Source organism: Neoarius graeffei, chromosome 18 (assembly GCF_027579695.1).
Source record: "Neoarius graeffei isolate fNeoGra1 chromosome 18, fNeoGra1.pri, whole genome shotgun sequence".
NCBI lineage: Eukaryota > Metazoa > Chordata > Actinopteri > Siluriformes > Ariidae > Neoarius > Neoarius graeffei.
The window spans coordinates 4,202,086-4,221,830 of record NC_083586.1 but is presented as its reverse complement, the minus strand read 5'-3'; the positions used below and the strand labels follow the sequence as shown (position 1 = coordinate 4,221,830).

The following is a 19,745-nucleotide window of genomic DNA, read 5'->3' as shown; positions in this document are numbered from 1 at the left end:
TATTTTTCACAAATATTTGCATGCAAAGGAAGGTATTTTTTGTGGTGTTGTTGACATTGTTATATTTATATTTTTGTTACATTGTTGCTTTTTTGTTATTTTGCACTAGTGACTTTTTTCTTAAACAATTTTGTGTAGCAGAAGGTGATAAGGGAATTAATTTTATTATTAATATACTGTTACATTGTTTTATATTGTAGTTAATTAATAAAAAAAAAACATTTTTATTTGCCTAAAATCTTTGTCCTGTGTTTTATCATACTCAATCAACTAAAAAAGGCAAAATCACAAAATTATTCAATGATCATAACATTTCAAGTAAAAAGGATCACTATCAGTATCGGCGATACTAGCCCTGTATTTACTTGGTATCGGATTGATACCCAAATTCCCAGTATCGCCTACCCCTAGTCTCTGGAGCCTCGTCTGTCTCAGTTGACCAGTCGCATGTTGGGTGTTTCTTGCTGGGTTCAGATCTCATGGTGTCCGGAATAAAGAAGTGGCCGTCGGAAAAGGGATTGGCCGGTTCTTGTTAAGAAGTAATAACCAGTTTAAACAGAAGGAAAAGAATATTCTTGTAATCCTGTGTTTACAAACGGTATTCAGCGCGCCACCATGTTGGATCTCACCCAAAGTCTCGTGATAGACTCAGTGTAACATCGCCACCTCAAATTAAAAGCCAGTCTCGCATTCTCTCAATCACAGATCGACACACTCGTATTAGAAAACAGTGAACTAAAAGGAAATGTCACAAACTTATCCAGCCAGGTAACTCATCTCACTAGTGAAAATAGAATCATGAAAGAAAAAAAATACTAGACCTCCAATGCCGCAGCATGCACGACCACCTCATTTTTTCAGGAATCCCACCATCAACAACTATACCCGATGATCCTGAGAAAACTGTGAAAGAATTCATGTAGCCATCTCTGAAAATCCCATCAGAGGCAGTCAACAGGATTACCTTTCATCGAGTCCACCGTCTCACTTCCAAAGACAATAAAAAGCCACCTCCAATAATAGCCAAATTCAAACATTACAAGCACAAATAACTTATTAAAAGCAAAGGAAAAGAACTGAAAGGCACATCATATGGACTAAACGACCAATAGAGATCTTGCAGTCACGTGACCGGAAAGTACACAACCGCCATCGTGTCGGTCAAAAACACAGCTGAATACTGCTGCACTCGTGTACAGAATGGATCAATTTCAACCGACAGACTACACAGTTCATTTTGCTAATGAACAGATAACTAGATATATGTCTAAAATAAACAATCTACAGATTTGTGACCCTTATGGCTTTCCGGACGGAGTTTTCACGACCGGATTTTGAACTGCCAGCGGAATACCCGGACATGTATGATTACCTCATCAACTTTCCCTCGCTGTTCAGTGGTGAAGCACTGCGTGCTTATAAATCTCTGGACAGTTATCTTTACAGAAATTCAGGATTTGTCAGCGACTCAGATGTGGCATCTTGTAAACAAGAAAATGATCCTCACTGGATGGGTAAGTTACTTAAGTATTGAGTATAGCACTGACCAGCCGATTATAGAATAAGGTAATTCCAAATCGTCCGTGTTGTTTACATGGATCTGGCGTTGGAGAGGTAGAGGCTTGGCAGTGGAGGTTTGAGTAGCTGTTTTCTGAGCTTAGTCAACAGGCCGGCTCTGCCTGTAGCCTCGCTTTTGCTTTGGCTCCCGGCGCTGCCTCCTTCCCTTTGCTTCCGATAACAATCCACGGAGACCCCGCTGGTCTCGCAATCTGGTCTCGTCCGGAATGTTTTTTTTTTTTTTTTCTCGTCCGGAATGTTGTGCATGCGATGGAAATCGCTACAAACCGTCATTTTCTGCTGGAAACCAATGTCCAGTAAGTCCATACGGTTGTAGTGGATATTGAAGTCCGGTACAGACAAACAACACGCAAAAATACACACAAAAAACATAAAAACCGTGCATAGGTAGGGAGAGCTTATAGCCGCAGTCGTTGTAGTAGAATTGTATATAGTAGGGTTTTCCAGAAGAAAAGGTAGAAGTAAAAGTAGAAGGCGGAATATGGCGTTTGACCGACACGATGGCGTCTGTCACAATCTGGATCAGCTGTGACGTCACATGCAAGATCTCTATTCCCACGAGAAATCCAGGAAAGAAGAAGAGCCCTCTTGCCTATAATGAAACAACTCAGGCAAGAAGGTAAACAAGCTACACTGCCTGTCGACAAGCTTTATGTTAATGGAACACTCTACCGCGACCGCAATATCACCACCATAGCTGCACAATGGCGCCCCCCGTGGCGAACGTGTTTGCGACGCGCTCCCGACACCGATTGTCTTTCTTTTAATAATTTTGATTGTGACAAATGCTCAGTGCTTGTACACTAGGATCACCTACAGCAAAGACACACTTCTGGACATTGGTAAAATTCACCATGAGCCCAGTCCAGTCCTTCTGGACTGTAGCTTTCTTCTCATCGCTGACAGCGACCAAAGCTACACCGACACCATCCGACAGGCCGCATCATCACCAGACTCGAGTAGGCGAAATGGCGACGATCCACACACCAAAAACGGAGGCACGGTAAGAGAGGCGGGCTACATGCTAGGCTAAAGGCTAGAGCTACAAGACCACCGCTACCTAGCCTTCTGCTAGCTAACGTTGGCTCGCTCGAGAATAAGATGGATGAGCTGAGAACCAGGATAACATCTCAACGTGAGATCACAGCGTGTTCTGCCCTGATTTTTACGGAAACCTGGACTACTGCAAGCCTGCCAGACCCGGCCATTGAACTACAGACCCACTCCATGCACCGCGGACACCGCACATCTGCTTCCGGTAAAAACAAAGGTGGCGGTGTGTGTGTGTTTATGTTAACAACAGATGGTGTACAGACATACAGGTGGTTGAAAAACACTGTTGTGCGGATATTGAAGTGCTGATGGTGAAGTGCAGACCCTTTTATCTACCGAAGGAGTTCAGTGCTGTGTTTATGCTGGCTGTTTACATCCCGCCGTGGGCCGACCGCACTACAGCGCTAGGACTACTACCATCATCGGCAAATACGAGACCACACACCCAGATGCTGTGTTCATCGTGGTCGGGGATTTTAATCATTGCAACCTCAGGACTGTGCTACCAAAGTACCATCAACACGTGAGCTTTCCGACAAGGGACATCATCCTGGATCATGTCTACAGCAACGTGAGAAATGGCTACAAGGCTGTGCCCCGCCCCCACTTTGGACAGTCTGACCACATCTCTGTGTTCCTCTACCCAGCCTACAAGGCCCTTCTCAAACAAGCCCCCCCAGTGAGTAAAACTGTTAAAGTTTGGAATGAAGAGACTGATCTGGTGCTCCAGGACTGCTTCAGTTCTACAAACTGGGATGTGTTTAAGACTGCTGCATTGAGAGAAGACTGTTCTGTAGATTTAGAGGAATAATGCATCTGTGGTCACCAGCTACATCAGTATGTGTGTTAATGACATTGTCCCCACCAAGTGCTGCAAAATATATCCTAATCAAAAACCTTGGATTAACAGTGAAGTACGCTCCATGCTACATGCATGCTCCACCGCTTTTGCCTCTGGCGACGCAGATGGATATAAAAAGGCCAGATATGACCTACGCAGATCCATCAGGGAAGCCAAGAGGCAGTACAGACTGAAGCTGGAAGGATATTACAACACCTCAGACTCCAAATGCATGTGGCAGGGCCTGCAACACATCACCAATTTTCAGCAGAAGAACAGCAGGGTCACAGCCAACCACAACACATCACCAGATGAGCTGAACGAGTTCTATGCTCGCTTCGACACCCTCAACACCAACCAACACAGAGGGATTCTACCAACAGAGGCAGCACAGAGCTCTTCACCTATTGTGACCATAACCGAGGTGAGCAAGGTCTTCAGGAGGACTAAGGGCCTCTGCATGCTCTTGCGACAAGGCTTTCGCAGACAGCTTTTCGCAGACAGTTGTAATTTATCGTTGAGCGGGGAGTATAGGCGTGCGCGATGTTATTCACCAACACAATGCAAGGGGGCGCGAAGTCGCGAAATCGCTAGGAGTAGTTGGTGGGTGTGGTTAGTGGAGTGTTTATCCTCCGGTTACTTATAATGACTAGAACTGGAGTCGTATAGATGTACGTACTTCCTCACTTATTCGATCAACCGCTCTTCGTGCTGCTCCATCTTCGCTCGTGTTTTTAAAAATGGCGGTTGTGAAAACAAACCAAACTGGGAAAGTAGGGAAGCGGAAGTGCGTGTACAGCGGATGTAGAGTGGACCTGGAGTGGACCAATCAGAGCCCTCGTCTGCGACGCTGTCTGCAAGGCTTCTGTGGTGGTCACAATTTTTGGGAGGTGCGCGCAGAGCATCTGCGAAGGTGGGGGGGCTACGCAGACACCATCTGCGAGGACTGGGTTGTCAGCATACATTGGCCTTAACCCCCGAAAGGCAGCCGGCCCTGACAACATCCCCGGCCATGCTTTGAGGGCCTGCTCCACACAGTTAGCAGAGGTCTTCGCAGACATTTTCAACCTGTCCCTCTCCATGTCTTCTGTGCCCACATGCTTCAAGACCACCACCATAGTGCCCCTCCCAAAGAAAAACAATATAACATGCTATCACCCAATTGCACTCACTTTAGTTGTAATGAAGTGTTTTGAGAGGATAGTCATGTCATACTTCAAAAAGGGCATCCCAGACACAATAGACCCCCTTCAATTCGCATATCGTCAGAACCGTTCAACTGATGATGCCGTCAATGCAGCCATCCACACAGCCTTGTCACACCTGGAACACAGGGACACCCATGTTCGAATGCTGTTTGTGGACTACGGTGGGGTTTACATTAGACCGTATCAGCGGATCATCAGATTAACGTTTTTAAAACGATTAGTGTACACACAGCAACGCCAATACACGATTTGCGTGCACACAGCAACGCCAATACACGGATACGCTCGGCTCCGCAGGCATCCTGCGCTCCAAATCACTCCGCCCTGAACAGCGAGTGCCCTCTGGAGGGTGCGCACTCCGGCCCTGCGCAGCTCACAGAGCGCGCGAGTGGAGTGCACGAGCAGCGATTTGGGACTGAGCCGCTGTGTGTTTGATCCCAGTGCATATCGGGCATGCGCGTCACTTACCACTTGCAAGTGGAAGGATGGCAAGCCTAAAGACAATAATAACTACACAATGGGCAGTATTTGCATCAGTATTTGCAGTATTTTCATACTTTTATACTCTTTAATGAAAGGTGATACAAGGCGGAAGTCCGCGCCGTTTTTCAGCAGTCGCGTCACATGACCAACGCCAGCGAATCAGGAAGGTGGATGTCACAGTGACGACGTCCAATGACGACGCCAGCTAGAGCTCAGCACAGCGTATCCGCGTATTCTCAATGTTTACACAGCACCGGACCAGACACGATCTGGATTGAATACGTGGACCCTGATGGATTCCCATTTCCCAGCGTTTTAATGTAAACGGACAGTGCATCCGCGAAGAAAACGAGACAGATACGGTCTAATGTAAACTTGGCCTACAGTTCAGCCTTCAACACCCTCATCCCCAGCAGACTGACAGAGAAGCTCTCCACCCTTGGACTGACATCCTCCCTCTGCTGCTGGGTCCTGGACTTTCTCACAAACAGACCCCAGACTGTCAGAGTCGGTACCAGAACATCCAGCACCAAGACAGTGAGCACAGGGACCCCCTCCCCCAAGGCTGTGTGCTCAGTCCACTCCTGTACACCCTCTTCACCTACGACTGCACCCCCACCCAGAGCAACACTTCCATCATCAAGTTCGCTGACGACACCACTGTCATTGGGCTGATCACCGGCGGAGATAAGAGTCTACAGGGAGGAGGTGGCTCAGCTGGTCTCCTGGTGCCAGGAAAATAACCTCTCCTTGAATGCTGAGAAGACCAAGGAGATGATTATTGACCCGAGGAAGAGGAGCAGAGACCAGCACGCCTCGCTGCACATCAACAGGACACAGGTGGCAGTGTTTCCCACAGACCAAGTAGCAATTTGTGGTGCTCCACTGTGCCGATGAGGGATTCGTGCGCGGTGGTGTCGTGGCGGTCGGTGGAGTCGGTCATTGGGGTGTATGCAAAGTGTTTACAGCGGGCAGTGTTCAAACACACAATATTTTTCTTCAGAGTCACCTGCTGGGACTATTTTAAAGCTACAAGAAGCATTTGAGATTATTCAGTTCAATCTAAACTCTTTTAAGTTCTTTAAGAGAAGACAGCTAAAACAATTTTTACCAGAACCCTGCCTGGTTTCATTCCTCGACCCAACTTTACATTACAGGGCAGGCCATTAGTTTGCTGGGCTTGATGTTGGTGGAAAACCTGTCTTTTAAATTTATGAAAATTACTCACCAAAATCAGGGCTTTCCACAAGCGCCGGCTGCCGGCCATACAGCCGACTACACAATCAAGTCCAGCCGGCTACTTTATTGACTATTATTTTTGTAGCCCACAGGCTCTAAATATTAATTTTCGATTTTAATAAAATTAAATGTTTATCTAATGGACTGACAATAATGTCAAACTGAACCACACTCATTTAAGTTGTGATTCGCGCTGTTTGTACCGATAATAACCACAAATTCCCTGCCGATTTCGTTGATCAAGGGAGAGTAACTCATCCGCGGCCCCGACATGCGGTGCGCGCGCGCGCACTCGGCGGAGGCAGTAGTGTGTCGGAGGCGACATCGGAGGGAACAGAAGCAGAGATAACGCTTATTTTGTCTCCGGTAAACCAGTCTTCTCTCGTTCAATTACATGCTGGCATCAAAAGACATCGTTGGTTGTAAATGAAACCAAACTGAGTCGTTGGAGTGTATTTTCATACACAAATGGAGAAATGTTCACTGAGTGTTTATGTAGCCGCCACTGCAGACCGCTGTCGTTGTTAATTCATAGCATGCTCAGCTGCGTGAATGTGTCATGCACCGAAAATAAGAGATTTACAAGCCAGGAACGCCTCATGATGCAATACACAAGAAAAGAAAGAAGATTTACTGCCATTTTACTTTGTATTTGAGTAAAGTGAATAAATAAATGGTCTGTGGAAAATACATTTAATCCTGGGAACTGCGTGCACAGGAGTTTGTGTTTACTCCCCCGGTTGGCTACTTATTTGTCATGGCTGGCTAGTATGAGCCTTAGTGGAAAGCCCTGAAAATTGAAGTTAAAGTTTAGTTTTTACTAGAGATGCACCAATTACAATTTTTTGGGCCGATTCCGATTTCCCATGGAGTGTGACCTGCCGATACCGATTTTGGCCGATTCCGATTTCATTTTTTCAAACCACTTCACAGCACACACAAAGACTATTTTCTTTTTATCTTTTCTTTAATAGAACATTCTGCCAGATTTTCAGTAATAAATTTACAGCACCTCAGAGGTTGAAAACAAACAAAAAGACATTGTTCTTTGTAAAATCTTTCTTCATGTTTGGTATTAACATATTAATTCCTGAAATAGGAAATTCACACAAACATTTTTTCTTTTCCCCATCCAGTATCTGGCACAAAAACAACTTCCCCCTCATATATTATTTGCCTACTGCTATGGAACACACTTTCATAAGCCTATTTAGATCTGAAAACTTCTGCCTTATAGAACAACCCATTTCTTCATTCAGTATCAAAATACAAAAATAAATTTCCAGTCATACTTATACCATAGCCATTCTATCATCTTTGTCAAATGTGTATTTGTAGAGTAATTTCCAATGGAATCAAGTGCAACCAAGGCTGTAAAACAAACAAAAAGGCATTTTTTTTCTCTCTCTTTGTACAAATCTAACTAGATGTTTGGTAATAGGCTAACGTATTAATTCCTGTAATGGGAAATTCACACAACCACAAACATTTTCTTCTTTTCACATCCAATATCTGGCACCACAAAAAAAGTCACTATATTTGGATATCCAAATATAGTGACATTTTTTTTGTTAACGGCGCGCACGCCGGAGCTCGTTAGGCGTGTAGGACTGACACTGTTCTGCGCAAGCGCAACACAATCACACCAGAAAGCATGTTCAAGCTGCCAGTGTAGCTGCAGTCTTTTTAGTTGCAAATTACGAGTATTTCCACTTTCATCTCTATGTGAGACACAAGTTTTGATCGTTAGAAAATCGGCATATTTTAATTTTGACCGGCCAGTCGCCGGTCATGGCCGATCACGTGAAAATCAGCCGATTCCGATCAGCAGCCGGTCAATCGGTGCATCTCTGGTTTTTACCTTAGTTTTTTGCCTTTTTGGTGGCAATCTTTCAATCATTCTTTACTTGACATTCAAGGAATAAATTGCAAAAAACAAGCTGGAGGTTTTTATTTTAAATATTGAACTCAACATATCTATCTGTGACGAATCTCAGTCATCCAGGTACATAGTAATCTGTGGTTGGTTGAAGAGAGCAACTGGACTTGCTTGAAGATTCTTGAAAACATTTCGCCTCTCATCCTAAAGGCATCCTCAGTTCTGTCTGACTAATAGAGAGTATCCAGTATTTATCCTCTCATGGATCATCATAGAATCTGAATCAGAATGCTGATGGCAGACATCTTAGCCAGAGAGGATCGTTCATTTTTGTCAACCTGGAACGACCATCATTGAACAGAGGTGGGTGTCTATGACATCTTTTATCAGCCACCTACGATGCAGCCATCAGCATTCTGATTCGGATTCTATGATGATCCATGAGAGGATAAATACTGGATACTCTTTATTAGTCAGACAGAACTGAGGATGCCTTTAGTTTGAGAGGCGAAACGTTTTCAAGAATCTTCAAGCAAGTCCAGTTGCTTTCTTCAACCAACCACAGATTGAACTCAACACTTACCTCAACCAATACTAAAATGAAATAAATAGTATAATGTAACAAAATAATAAAATATCATAATTAGATGTAAGAAACCACTTAAGGTAACACCAAGGCAACTAACAATAATGAAAAAGCATTACCCTAATTGGTGCAAAGCCTGCGTGCCCTATCAGAACATTTAATTCTGCGTGGCTTCCTGAAAAAAACCTCAAGTGCCCTATCGTAAGGGAAGTCATTGCTGAAGCGGGATAAACAGGATAATGCAATAAGGCCGGTTCCTCGCGTCAAGCTGCTACTGTATGCATCAAAATTGGTTTATAGCCTGACTCAGAGAGGTCCGTTTCTTGTAAGCTAAGAAGGCTATGATAAAGCTCATCACGAGCACGACGTAGGCTACCTTTTAAAATAAGGGGTCGGAAGGCGAATCGGGAAGGCTGCGTTATTTTTAATTAGCCAACAGGCCTACTTGCAGTCCGGGTATACAGTATGCGCAATGCCAGAACTGTGGGCACGCCTCTCTCTGTGTGTGTGTGTGTGTGTGTGTGTGTGTGTGCACGCGCGAACGAGAAGAAAGAGCACTATGAATGAACGGAACGATATGCAACGGATTTTTTTTTTCAAAATCGCGAGTCTGATTGTGTGGCGATAGGAATCCATTGTGTGGCGCTGTGCCACACAATGGTCTATGTATGGGAAACCCTGGGTGGAGAGGGTGAAAACATTTAAATTCCTCGGAACTCACATCAGTGAGGATCTCACCTGGACACACAACAGACCATCAAGAAGGCTCAACAGAGACTCTTCTTCCTGAGGAAGCTGAGGAAATTTGGACTGTCCACCAAACTCCTCAGCAACTTCTACAGGTGCACAGTGGAGAGTGTCCTGACAAATTCCATCACTGTATGGTACAGGAACTGCACAACTCAGGACAGAAAGGCTCTCCAGTGTGTCATTAAAATGGCACAGTTCATCTGTGGAGCTGTCCTCTCCCCACTACAGGACATTCACAACACCCGGGTCACAAAAAGGGCACAGAGCATCATCAGAGACCAAACACACCCACAACACAGACTATTCACGCTCCTACCATCTGGCAGACGCTACAGGAGTGTGAAAGCAAGGACTACTAGACTGACAAACAGTTTTTACCCCCAGGCCATCAGGCTTTTGAACCATGGATTATAATCACCATCTACCTCTATATTTCCATCAGGCTTTTGAACCACGGATTATAATCACCATCTACCTCTATATGATGAATAAGTTTAAGAAGAAGAAGAAACACGCAGAAGAAGAAGAGTTTGCAGTGCCTAATAAAGCCCTGCGTATAAAACCAGCCCTGAGTTAAAGTAAGAGGTTTCATTGCTGCCAGAGCTAATTGTTAGACACAGTTCTCTCTCTCCAGGGATCAGAGGCTTCGAGCTCAACACCATACGATTCTTCCAACAACAAGACCTCCCGGTTCGGGAAACCATGCCTAAAACAGTCCCCTATGATTTCATCCATTTTCATTTTCAGTGTGTAAAGCTTTCTGCTCAACACGCTGCAGAGAGGGTGATTCTGCCTGATTAGCTTAATAATAATAATAATAATAATTTTAAAAAATAAATAAAAACCCCGAGAAAAAAAAAAAGTCTGCGAGAAATCAAGTCGGAATTTTGAGAAATAAAAAGTTGGAATTGCGAGGAAGTTGCAATTTAGAAGAAAAAAGAAAGCGATGGAAATGAACTTGAAGTGAAGCTTTAAATACTTTCAATATACAACTAAACAGGTTAGCCAAACTACAACTCTCTCCTGAGTGGATAAATAGTGCACTATCTAGGGTGCATACGGCATTATTTCATACTGAACGGAGTTCCTAAAACAGTAAAGTGGAGATATATTTGGGATTCGACCACACACCTTCAGTTTAACTTACCTCAGGGTTTTAAATCCTCAGAGCCAGACACAATAACGTGTTTTTATTTTTATAACTCGAGGGGCTAAAGCGGCTCAAGCGAGCAGCGGTTTTTTCTTCTCCAGTGTTTTCTGGCGGTTGGAGAAGCAGCTACTGGACGCGTTACCGCCACCACCTGGACTGGAGCAGAGTTTCAGGGTGGAGGACGCCTATCCCAGCCGAACCCAAAAGCCAGTATCTCACTGGGCTGCGACAAATTGCGAACGTCATGCGCGAGAGTGTTTCAAAAGTGTCTTGAAACATTCGCGGGGCTTCTCAATTTCCTCGCATGAGTCGCAAAGTGTCGCTCCTTCATCGCTGATATTTTGAACATGTTCAAAAAATTAGTGCGACAAAATTTCTCTCAAAATAGCCGCAAATGCATCGCTGGTGTCGCAAAGCCGTCACGAACCCTTCTCAAGTCAGTTTCCGTTAGACAGGAAGTGCGAGTTCTTCAGCCAGTATCTCACTGGGCTGCGACAGCCTGCGGCTAGTTGGAGACACAGCAATTGCAATAAAATATGTGAATATCAATTCAGTGTGATTCCAAGTGAAAATTGTCACTAATTCCTATATTTTATCACAATTGTTGTGTCTCCAACTAGTCGCAGGCTGTTGCAGCCCAGTGAGATACTGACTTAACCCTCACACACTTCTACTAATAACATTTATAATGTGATTTTAAAAAGTGTAATGTTGCATGCCTGGACCCATTTGGTTGTTCTGAACATGTCTGGATTGGGTTTTTTGTTTGTTTTCTGCCAGAAGCTAAAATTCTCTGGGGCTGGAATAATAAAGACTCCTCTGAGGCACATAAAGCCAGCATCTATTTGAACCACTCTTCATACAGCATCATACACACCAGCTGTCTACCCATTTCTATATGTAGGAACTCATAGACATTTGGCTAGTGTTACTTGCTGTCAGTGTTGGGCACGTTACTTTCAAAAAGTGATTATAGTTACTAGTTGCTTTTCCCAAAAAGTAACTGAGTTAGTAACGGAGTTACTTTGTCATAAAAGTAACTAATTACCAGGGAAAGTAATTATTCCGTTACATTTTGTGTTAACCCCCCCCCCCCCAAAAAAATCACATTCAATTAGTGTAATCATAATAAAAGTGAATGTTAAATGTGTTTAATGACTGAAATGGACACTTAACAGAACCAATTAGCAACATTATCTACACTATATTAATATTTTTGTGGGACAATGTGAGATAAGACATCTATCAAATTTAATATATTTTTGTAGTTATTAAAATTATGTTACTAATTACTGGCCACTGACGAGGACAAACGCTTTGTTCCTCGACATAATGTGCATTGCACGTAAACATTTTTGCCTTTTATTTCAAGTAGTGAAAAGTAATGGCTGTATTTCCAATTTGAAAGCGCAGTGCTGGGCTGACCGCTCGCCATCGCTGGCTCTTCTGATTGAAAGAGTGCGTAGTGCAGTAGGCGTGGCCTACCTACGTATGTTGTCCAAATCTACTCTGATTGGCTTACTGTGCCGTTGTCTCGCGTCTCCCCGCCCCACACTAAAGCAGATTAAAGAAAGGCTGAGTGAGCAGCGTGCCAGATGAAAACAGCTTTAATAAAGTAACGCATAGTATTTTATTGTAAGTAACGGGAACGGCATTATAATGATGTAAAAAGTAATTAGTTAGATTACTCGTTACTAAAAAAAAGTAACGCCGTTATTCCCATCACTGCTTGCAGTTGACACCTCTCCCTTCCTGACTTTTGACAACATCAGGATTTGGACTCCCAATCTCTAGATGATAGGGTGAATGCTTTTCTGTTGCACCAATTAGGCACCACTGCCCAAGAAGCTCCATCCATCCATTATCTGTTGCTGCTTATCCTGTCCTACAGGGTCACAGGCAAGCTGGAGCCTATCCCAGCTGACTATGGGCGAAAGGCAGGGTACACCCTGGACAAGTTGCCAGGTCATTGCAGGGCTGACACATAGACACAAACAACCATTCACACTCGCATTTAGAGCCACCAATTAGCCTAACCTGCATGCCTTTGGGGGAAACCAGAGCACCCAGAGGAAACCCATGCAGACACAGGGAGAACATGCAAACTTCACACAGAAAGGCCCCCATCAGCTGTTGGGCTCAAACCCAGGACCTTCTTGCTGTGAGGCAACAGTGCTAACCACTACACCACCGTGCCGCCCCCTGCCCAAGAAGCTTTCTGTCAAAATCTTGTTGATGTCTACAAAAAGTGTCCGTCCAAAGGGAAATTCAGTGTTGGGCAGTAGCGTCACTACAAGTAGCATCATGAGTAACTTAACTAAATTTCTCAGTAACATCACTATTTACTGAATCAAATAGCTTTTCAGTAGCTTAATTCTTTTATTGATCAAGTAGCATGGCAATGGACAAACAAGCTACTTTTTTATTGCGTATTTCTGTGATAAACACAGTGGAGCAGCTGCCTGCAGTCTAAAATTATCCCCGCAACACAAACACTCTCTCTTTTTTATCTTTATTGAAAATACCAGCAGCAAAACATAAATACAGTTATTAATACACACACAAACAACAAACCAAGAACCAGGGGGAGTTTTCAAATAAAAACATTAAATAATAAGCACAAATGAAAAAATTTAGCAGCTTTCTTGTTTTTGGAGTTAGAGACGATTTTGATTTCCTGTTCAGTTTCCTTTTTGAAGGCTATAAATGAAGGTTTTGAATGACTAAACTTGGCTTTATGAATATGGCATTTTCCTAAAATGATCAACAAATTTATATATAATTTTTTTTATTTTGTTGTTATAGAAACCAAACAGTACATATTTCCAACACAGAGAAAAATCAGAGTCAAGTTTGGCTGTAATGTACCGGGTTATTTCTGTCCAGAATATGATGGTAAAGGGACATTGCCAGAACAGGTGCATTATTGTTTCCGGGTCTGTTTCACACAATGAACAGTCCACACAAATGTCTCTCTTAAACTTAAGCATATAATGCTTGGCAGGATAGTATCTATGAATCAGTTTGAAAGACACCTCCCTTACTTTGTAAGGAAGTATCTGTATGGGAGGTTCCACACACTGCTCCAGTTTAGGTCACCAACAAGACCAGTCCAGTATTGAACCACAGAGGGGATAGTGGTGATATCTGCCTGGAATAATGCATGAATATTGTGATTATTGTTCTTGTCTGTGACAGGGAAGTATACCTGACCCACTGAGGTCAATATGGGGTCCAGAGATGGTAAGCAATCTGGTTTTTCAGCCCCTCTGAGAAGAGTTAGGATACCAGAGGGAATGGCATCCATTACAATGGCAAACTCTTTTGGGGTAACAGGAATACCAAATGTTTGGAGGAACTCAGTAATTTAGCAGATTTCTATTATCACTGAGTAGTTGGGTTACTAGTTATGTTGTTGAACCAGGATTGGAAAAAAAAGGATTTTTATATTTAATGTGCTGCTTATTCCAGATGAAGCAACTATGTGGGGAGAAGTTGTATTTATAAGTTACCCCTATAGCAGAGGGACGTTGAAACGGCGCTGATTCTTGGTCAGAATGGTCGGTTTCCGTCGTAAGTCAGAAAATCAACGCTGAAACGGCGCCGTGAAACGTCGATTTCTCCGCCGTCGGAGAAGGTCGATTTTTCACTGTTGAATCACCGTGGGTAAAGGTTGATCTGTCGACCGTCAGAGAAGGTCGAATATACGATGTTGAACCATCGTCACTTTTGCCGGCCAGTTTTCAACATTGGTAGGATGAGCAACCAATTGTTCAGAATATAAATTCTGGCCCGTAGCCAGGGGGGATCGGAGGGTTCGTTCGATCCCCCCGGACACACACGCCCCTCAAGATTACTCAAGATTTATTCATTTGTTCATGTCCGATGAATATACATTGATTCACATTTAAATTTACAATATCAAATCCAGACTAATCAAAAAAGAAAAGTAGACTAAGTGAGGACGAGTTAGAAAAACGGGTTCATTTCTCCTATGCTTATGTTTACACGTTTTGTTCAGACTGCTTTACACCCCAATCCAGTGGGTGGCGGTAATGCCCCCATTAGACCCCTTTCACTGACGTCACCCGAAACCGGAAGTAAACAAACCCTGCGCCATATTGGAAGACCAACAAACTCGTGATTAGGGGGAAATAACGGCAGCGTGCGGTATGTGAACCCACGAGGCACTTGGTTCATCAAGCAACAACAGAGACAGACAATGAAGGAGAGCAACAACAGAGACAGACAATGAAGGAGAGCAACAACAGAGACAGACAATGAAGGAGAGCAACAACAGAGACAGACAATGAAGGAGAGCAACAGAGACAGACAATGAAGGAGAGCAACAGAGACAGACAATGAAGTCACAGCACAGTTGTAGGAAGATAACAATAATAAGTTAGACAACAGAGAACTTATAACGAATAAAAAAAATGTCTAAATTAGAAGATTTGAAGTGTGCTCGTGTATTTGGGGGGTACGGGAGTAGGGGGCCAGATGAAGTCCACCTTTGGGGAAAAAAGATCCCCCCCCCTCCACAATGCTGGCTACGGGCCTGAAATTGCCACTGTTTGTCTTATCCTGCTTACACATAGATACGAGTAAATGATATAAGTATAAGTGATAATGATAAGTAAATGATTAAAAAAAGAACAAAAACCAGTTTACTTTCTTAACTCAGCAATGGATTTGACCTTCTATCTTTGAAAGTTTTTTTGCAAATAACTTAACATTTCCAAGATGATCATAAATTAATTCTAAGAAGATTGAAAGTGTTACAAAACCTGCATCTTATACCTAACTGGTGGGAATGGTGGTGTTACAACTTATCCTGGTGTTACTTTCATACCCGGTGTCTCTCATCTCTGTTGTATTGACTTTCATTTCAAGGCATGATATAAAAAAGGGCCAGTACGTATACGTAGCGATATGTCGTTGGATGTCCCACGCTGTCCCATAATGCAGTGCGATTACCACTGCTGTTTACTGGATGACGTCATTTTCGTTATATACCTGGGTACACGTGAAACTCCCACACCACTCGGTTGGATCGCGACTCTCTTGTGGATCAGCCTGCTGTTACGCTTGGACCATTGAAACAACATTGAGAAAAACACTGGACCACGCTACATTTTCATTCATCCCTGGACATCTGGTACGTACCATTATTCAGTCACTATTAATAAAGGGCATTTCGAATACAATTTCAAGCAGTTTAAGAAGTCATGATGAACTTCAGTCATATCACGCGTTGGAGAAATTTCCCTCAACTAGTATCCAGTTGAAACAACAACAATGCAGATGCATTATTCAATCGAAAAATGAGTCGAAGTAGTTGTCTTGTTGGAGTGAAAACTTAGTGTTGGTGTGAAAACTTAGCGTTTAAATCGAGCATGTAGGCCTAGGTTGCATGTCGTTTTGAGCTGACCTGTTCTTTTGTGTAGCCATGGGTCGCGCCTCGCGGCCATGAACTTTAAAGATTATCCAGGCTACCAACGCTTCTGTAGTGACCACTTTGTTTGAGGTACCACGAACGAAATTGCTTATATTCCCTCAACTAATACAATAAACATGCAGATGCATTGTTTAGTCGAAAACTAGTCAAAGTAGCGGTCTTGATGGAGTGAAAACAAAGCATTTCAATCGAGTATATAGGCCGTGGTTATAACCGGTAGCTCTATACCCGGCTTGAGAGGGCTGGGCTTTGTAACGCTGTAGGCCTATACTGCCCTACAAAGCCAAAAGACCTTAACTCATCAGACTCATTACAGGCTTCTGCCTTGGTTTTCCCTTTGCTTTTGGAAGTTACGGTAAAAACGACGTCTTATTGTAACCAGAAAAAAACACAAATGACTCGAAATAATTCATCACATGATACAGCTGATGTCCTCTGTTCCAAAAATGGCAATAACTCATGTTGACCTTAAGTGATATTAAGGTCTTTTGGCTTTGTAGGGCAGTATGGGTCGCAGCCATTAGAACATGACTCCAGACATTGTTAAAACATTGTTGGTATTAAAACAGAACTTTTTATAAAACAATTGTTTGAACTGTGTGTGTGTGTGTGTGTGTGTGTAAGGTTATTTCAAATGTAATGACGCAAATGTTGTTGTCTTTGTTCCCCCCATGTTTACCTCAATGGAACCTGAAGACCACTACCCCATCATTCCCTCAAAAGGTACTGAAGACATTTATTTCTTTAGGGGAGAGAACATGGCTTCTTATTGGTCAAAAAGAAGACGTGTTGTGACAGCTACTGAAATGTCAGAAAGGCAGATTCTGTCCGATTTTGAGTCGGCTCTGGGTAATCCTGCTGCTCAAGTCTCTCCTTCAATTGCATCGCCCAGGCCTGCATCATCAATGGGTTTAGATGAGGATGGTGGGGATTCTGTTGAGTTGGGAGGGTGCAGTGATGCAGAGTCTGACAGCAGTAGCATGTCTTTAGAGGGTGACAGTGACAGTCATATTGATGGTGACTCTTTTGAAGAGTCAGGGCTTCACCAAAAATTAAAACACTGGGCTGCATCATTCTCTGTGCCTTTGATTGCCATTACTGCTCTGTTGACCATTTTGAGAACAAGCCACCCTGAACTGCCCAAGGATGCTAGGACCTTATTGGGCACTAAGGCTATGTTTACATTAGACCGTATCTATCTCGTTTTCTTCGCGGATGCACTGTCCGTTTACATTAAACCGCCTGGAAACGCCGGGAAACGGGAATCCGCCAGCGTCCACGTATTCAATCCAGATCGTGTCAGCTCCGGTGCTGTGTAAACATTCAGAATAAGCGGATACGCTGTGGTGAGCTCTAGTTGGCGTCTCATTGGACAACGTCACTGTGACAGCCACCTTCCTGATTCGCTGGCGTTGGTCATGTGACGCGACTGCTGAAAAACGGCGCGGACTTCCGCCTTGTATCACCTTTCATTAAAGAGTATAAAAGTATGAAAATACTGCAAATACTGATGCAAATACTGCCCATTGTGTAGTTATGATTGTCTTTAGGCTTGCCATCCTTCCACTTGCAAGTGGTAAGTGATGTGCGCTGGGATCACACACACAGCGGCTCAGCCCCGAATCACAGCTTGTTCACTTCACTCGTGCGCTCTGTGAGCTGCGCAGGGCCGGAGTGTGCACCCTCCAGAGGGCACTCGCTGTTCAGGGCGGAGTGATTTGGAGCGCAGGATGCCTGCGGAGCCGAGCGTATCCGTGTATTGGTATTGCTGTGTGCACGCAAATCGTGTATTGGCGTTGCTGTGTGCACACTAATCGTTTTAAAAACGTTAATCTGATGATCCGCTGATACGGTCTAATGTAAACATGGGCTAAGCCTGCAGCACCATTACAGACCGTAGGTAATGGGGAATACTTCCATTTTGGCTTGGCAAAGGGAATTTTGTCCAAATTAAGCACCATCCATTTACCAGATGTTATTCAAACAATAAGAGTTCAATTTAACATCGATGGTCTCCCTATTTTCAAAAGCACCAGGCTTCAGTTTTGGCCTATTTTGGCACTGATTGATTGCGATTACACCAGAACACCGTTTTCAGTTGGCATCTTTTGTGGCGGGGCGGCACGGTGGTGTAGTGGTTAGCGCTGTCGCCTCACAGCAAGAAGGTCCGGGTTCGAGCCCCGTGGCCGGCGAGGGCCTTTCTGTGTGGAGTTTGCATGTTCTCCCCGTGTCCGCGTGGGTTTCCTCCGGGTGCTCCGGTTTCCCCCACAGTCCAAAGACATGCAGGTTAGGTTAACTGGTGACTCTAAATTGACCGTAGGTGTGAATGTGAGTGTGAATGGTTGTCTGTGTCTATGTGTCAGCCCTGTGATGACCTGGCGACTTGTCCAGGGTGTACCCCGCCTTTCGCCCGTAGTCAGCTGGGATAGGCTCCAGCTCGCCTGCGACCCTGCAGAACAGGATAAAGCGGCTACAGATAATGAGATGAGATGAGATCTTTTGTGGCCCTGGAAAACCCTCCAATGTGTTTGATTATCTGACGCAGTTTGTTAAAGACCTCTCTGATCTGCTTTGCAATGGGGTAACATTTGGAGGTAGAAAGCTGAGGGTGGCCATTTCATCCTTCATTTGTGATGCTCCTGCTCGAGCATTTGTAAAACAAATTAAATGCCATAATGGGTACTCCGGATGCGATAAATGCCATCAGACTGGTATTTGGCAGAAAAAAATGACGTATCCTGAGACTGATGTTAGGCTAAGGTCAGACGAGGAGTTTGAAAATATGGTAGATGAGGACCACCACATCAACAGAAGTCCTCTGACGGGTCTGGTGAAAATGGTGTCTGCCTTCCCAATAGATTATATGCATTTATGTTGCCTTGGCGTTATGAAAAAGTTGATACATTTTTGGATGAGGGGGAAAAACTCTACAAGGCAGCCTACAAGAGCCATTAAAGCCATCTCCGAAAAGTTAATACAGCTTCGTCCCTATACTCCAGCTGAATTTGCACGGAAACCTCGTGAACTCGCTGAAATTGATAGGTGGAAAGCGGCAGAGCTGCGCCAATTTATGATTTACAGTGGGCCATTAGTTCTGAGGGACAAGATCTCTATGAAAACTTCATGTTTTCTGTGGCCATGTTTTTGCTACTCACACCAAACATTTCTGAAAGTATGGTTTGTTTTTCCGAAAAATTGTTAATGGCTTTTGTAAAGTATTTTGGAGAGGTGTATGGTAAAGACGAGATTGTGTTTAGCGTACATCAAACAATACATCTGACACATGAGTACCGCCAGTATGGTTCCCTAGACAACATCTCATCCTTTCCTTACGAGAATTATTTGGGTAAACTAAAAAAAAATGCTACGCAAGCCATCTCAACCTTTACAACAGGTTGTCAAACGCCTTTCAGAGGAGCCAGTTTGTTTATTTCCACCACCACCTACACAACCACAGTTGTTACACCCACACCAGGAGGGCCCATTACCCCAACACTTAAGTTCTGGCCAGCAATTTAAA

General features: G+C 43.8%; 2 protein-coding genes across 2 annotated transcripts in view; one reads left to right on the top strand and one right to left on the bottom strand.

Moving 5' to 3' along the window:
* Positions 1-10,953, bottom strand: part of LOC132865857 (zinc finger protein 420-like) — a 74,171-nt gene extending 63,218 nt beyond the window's left edge. Inside the window, exon 1 of the mRNA XM_060898349.1 lies at positions 10,765-10,953. The gene's annotated coding sequence lies outside the window, so the exon portion shown is untranslated. The remainder of the gene's footprint in view (positions 1-10,764) is intronic.
* The window catches only part of LOC132865856 (zinc finger protein 850-like), a 1,522,149-nt gene that overhangs the window by 597,184 nt on the left and 905,220 nt on the right, over positions 1-19,745 (top strand). The window lies entirely within an intron of this gene.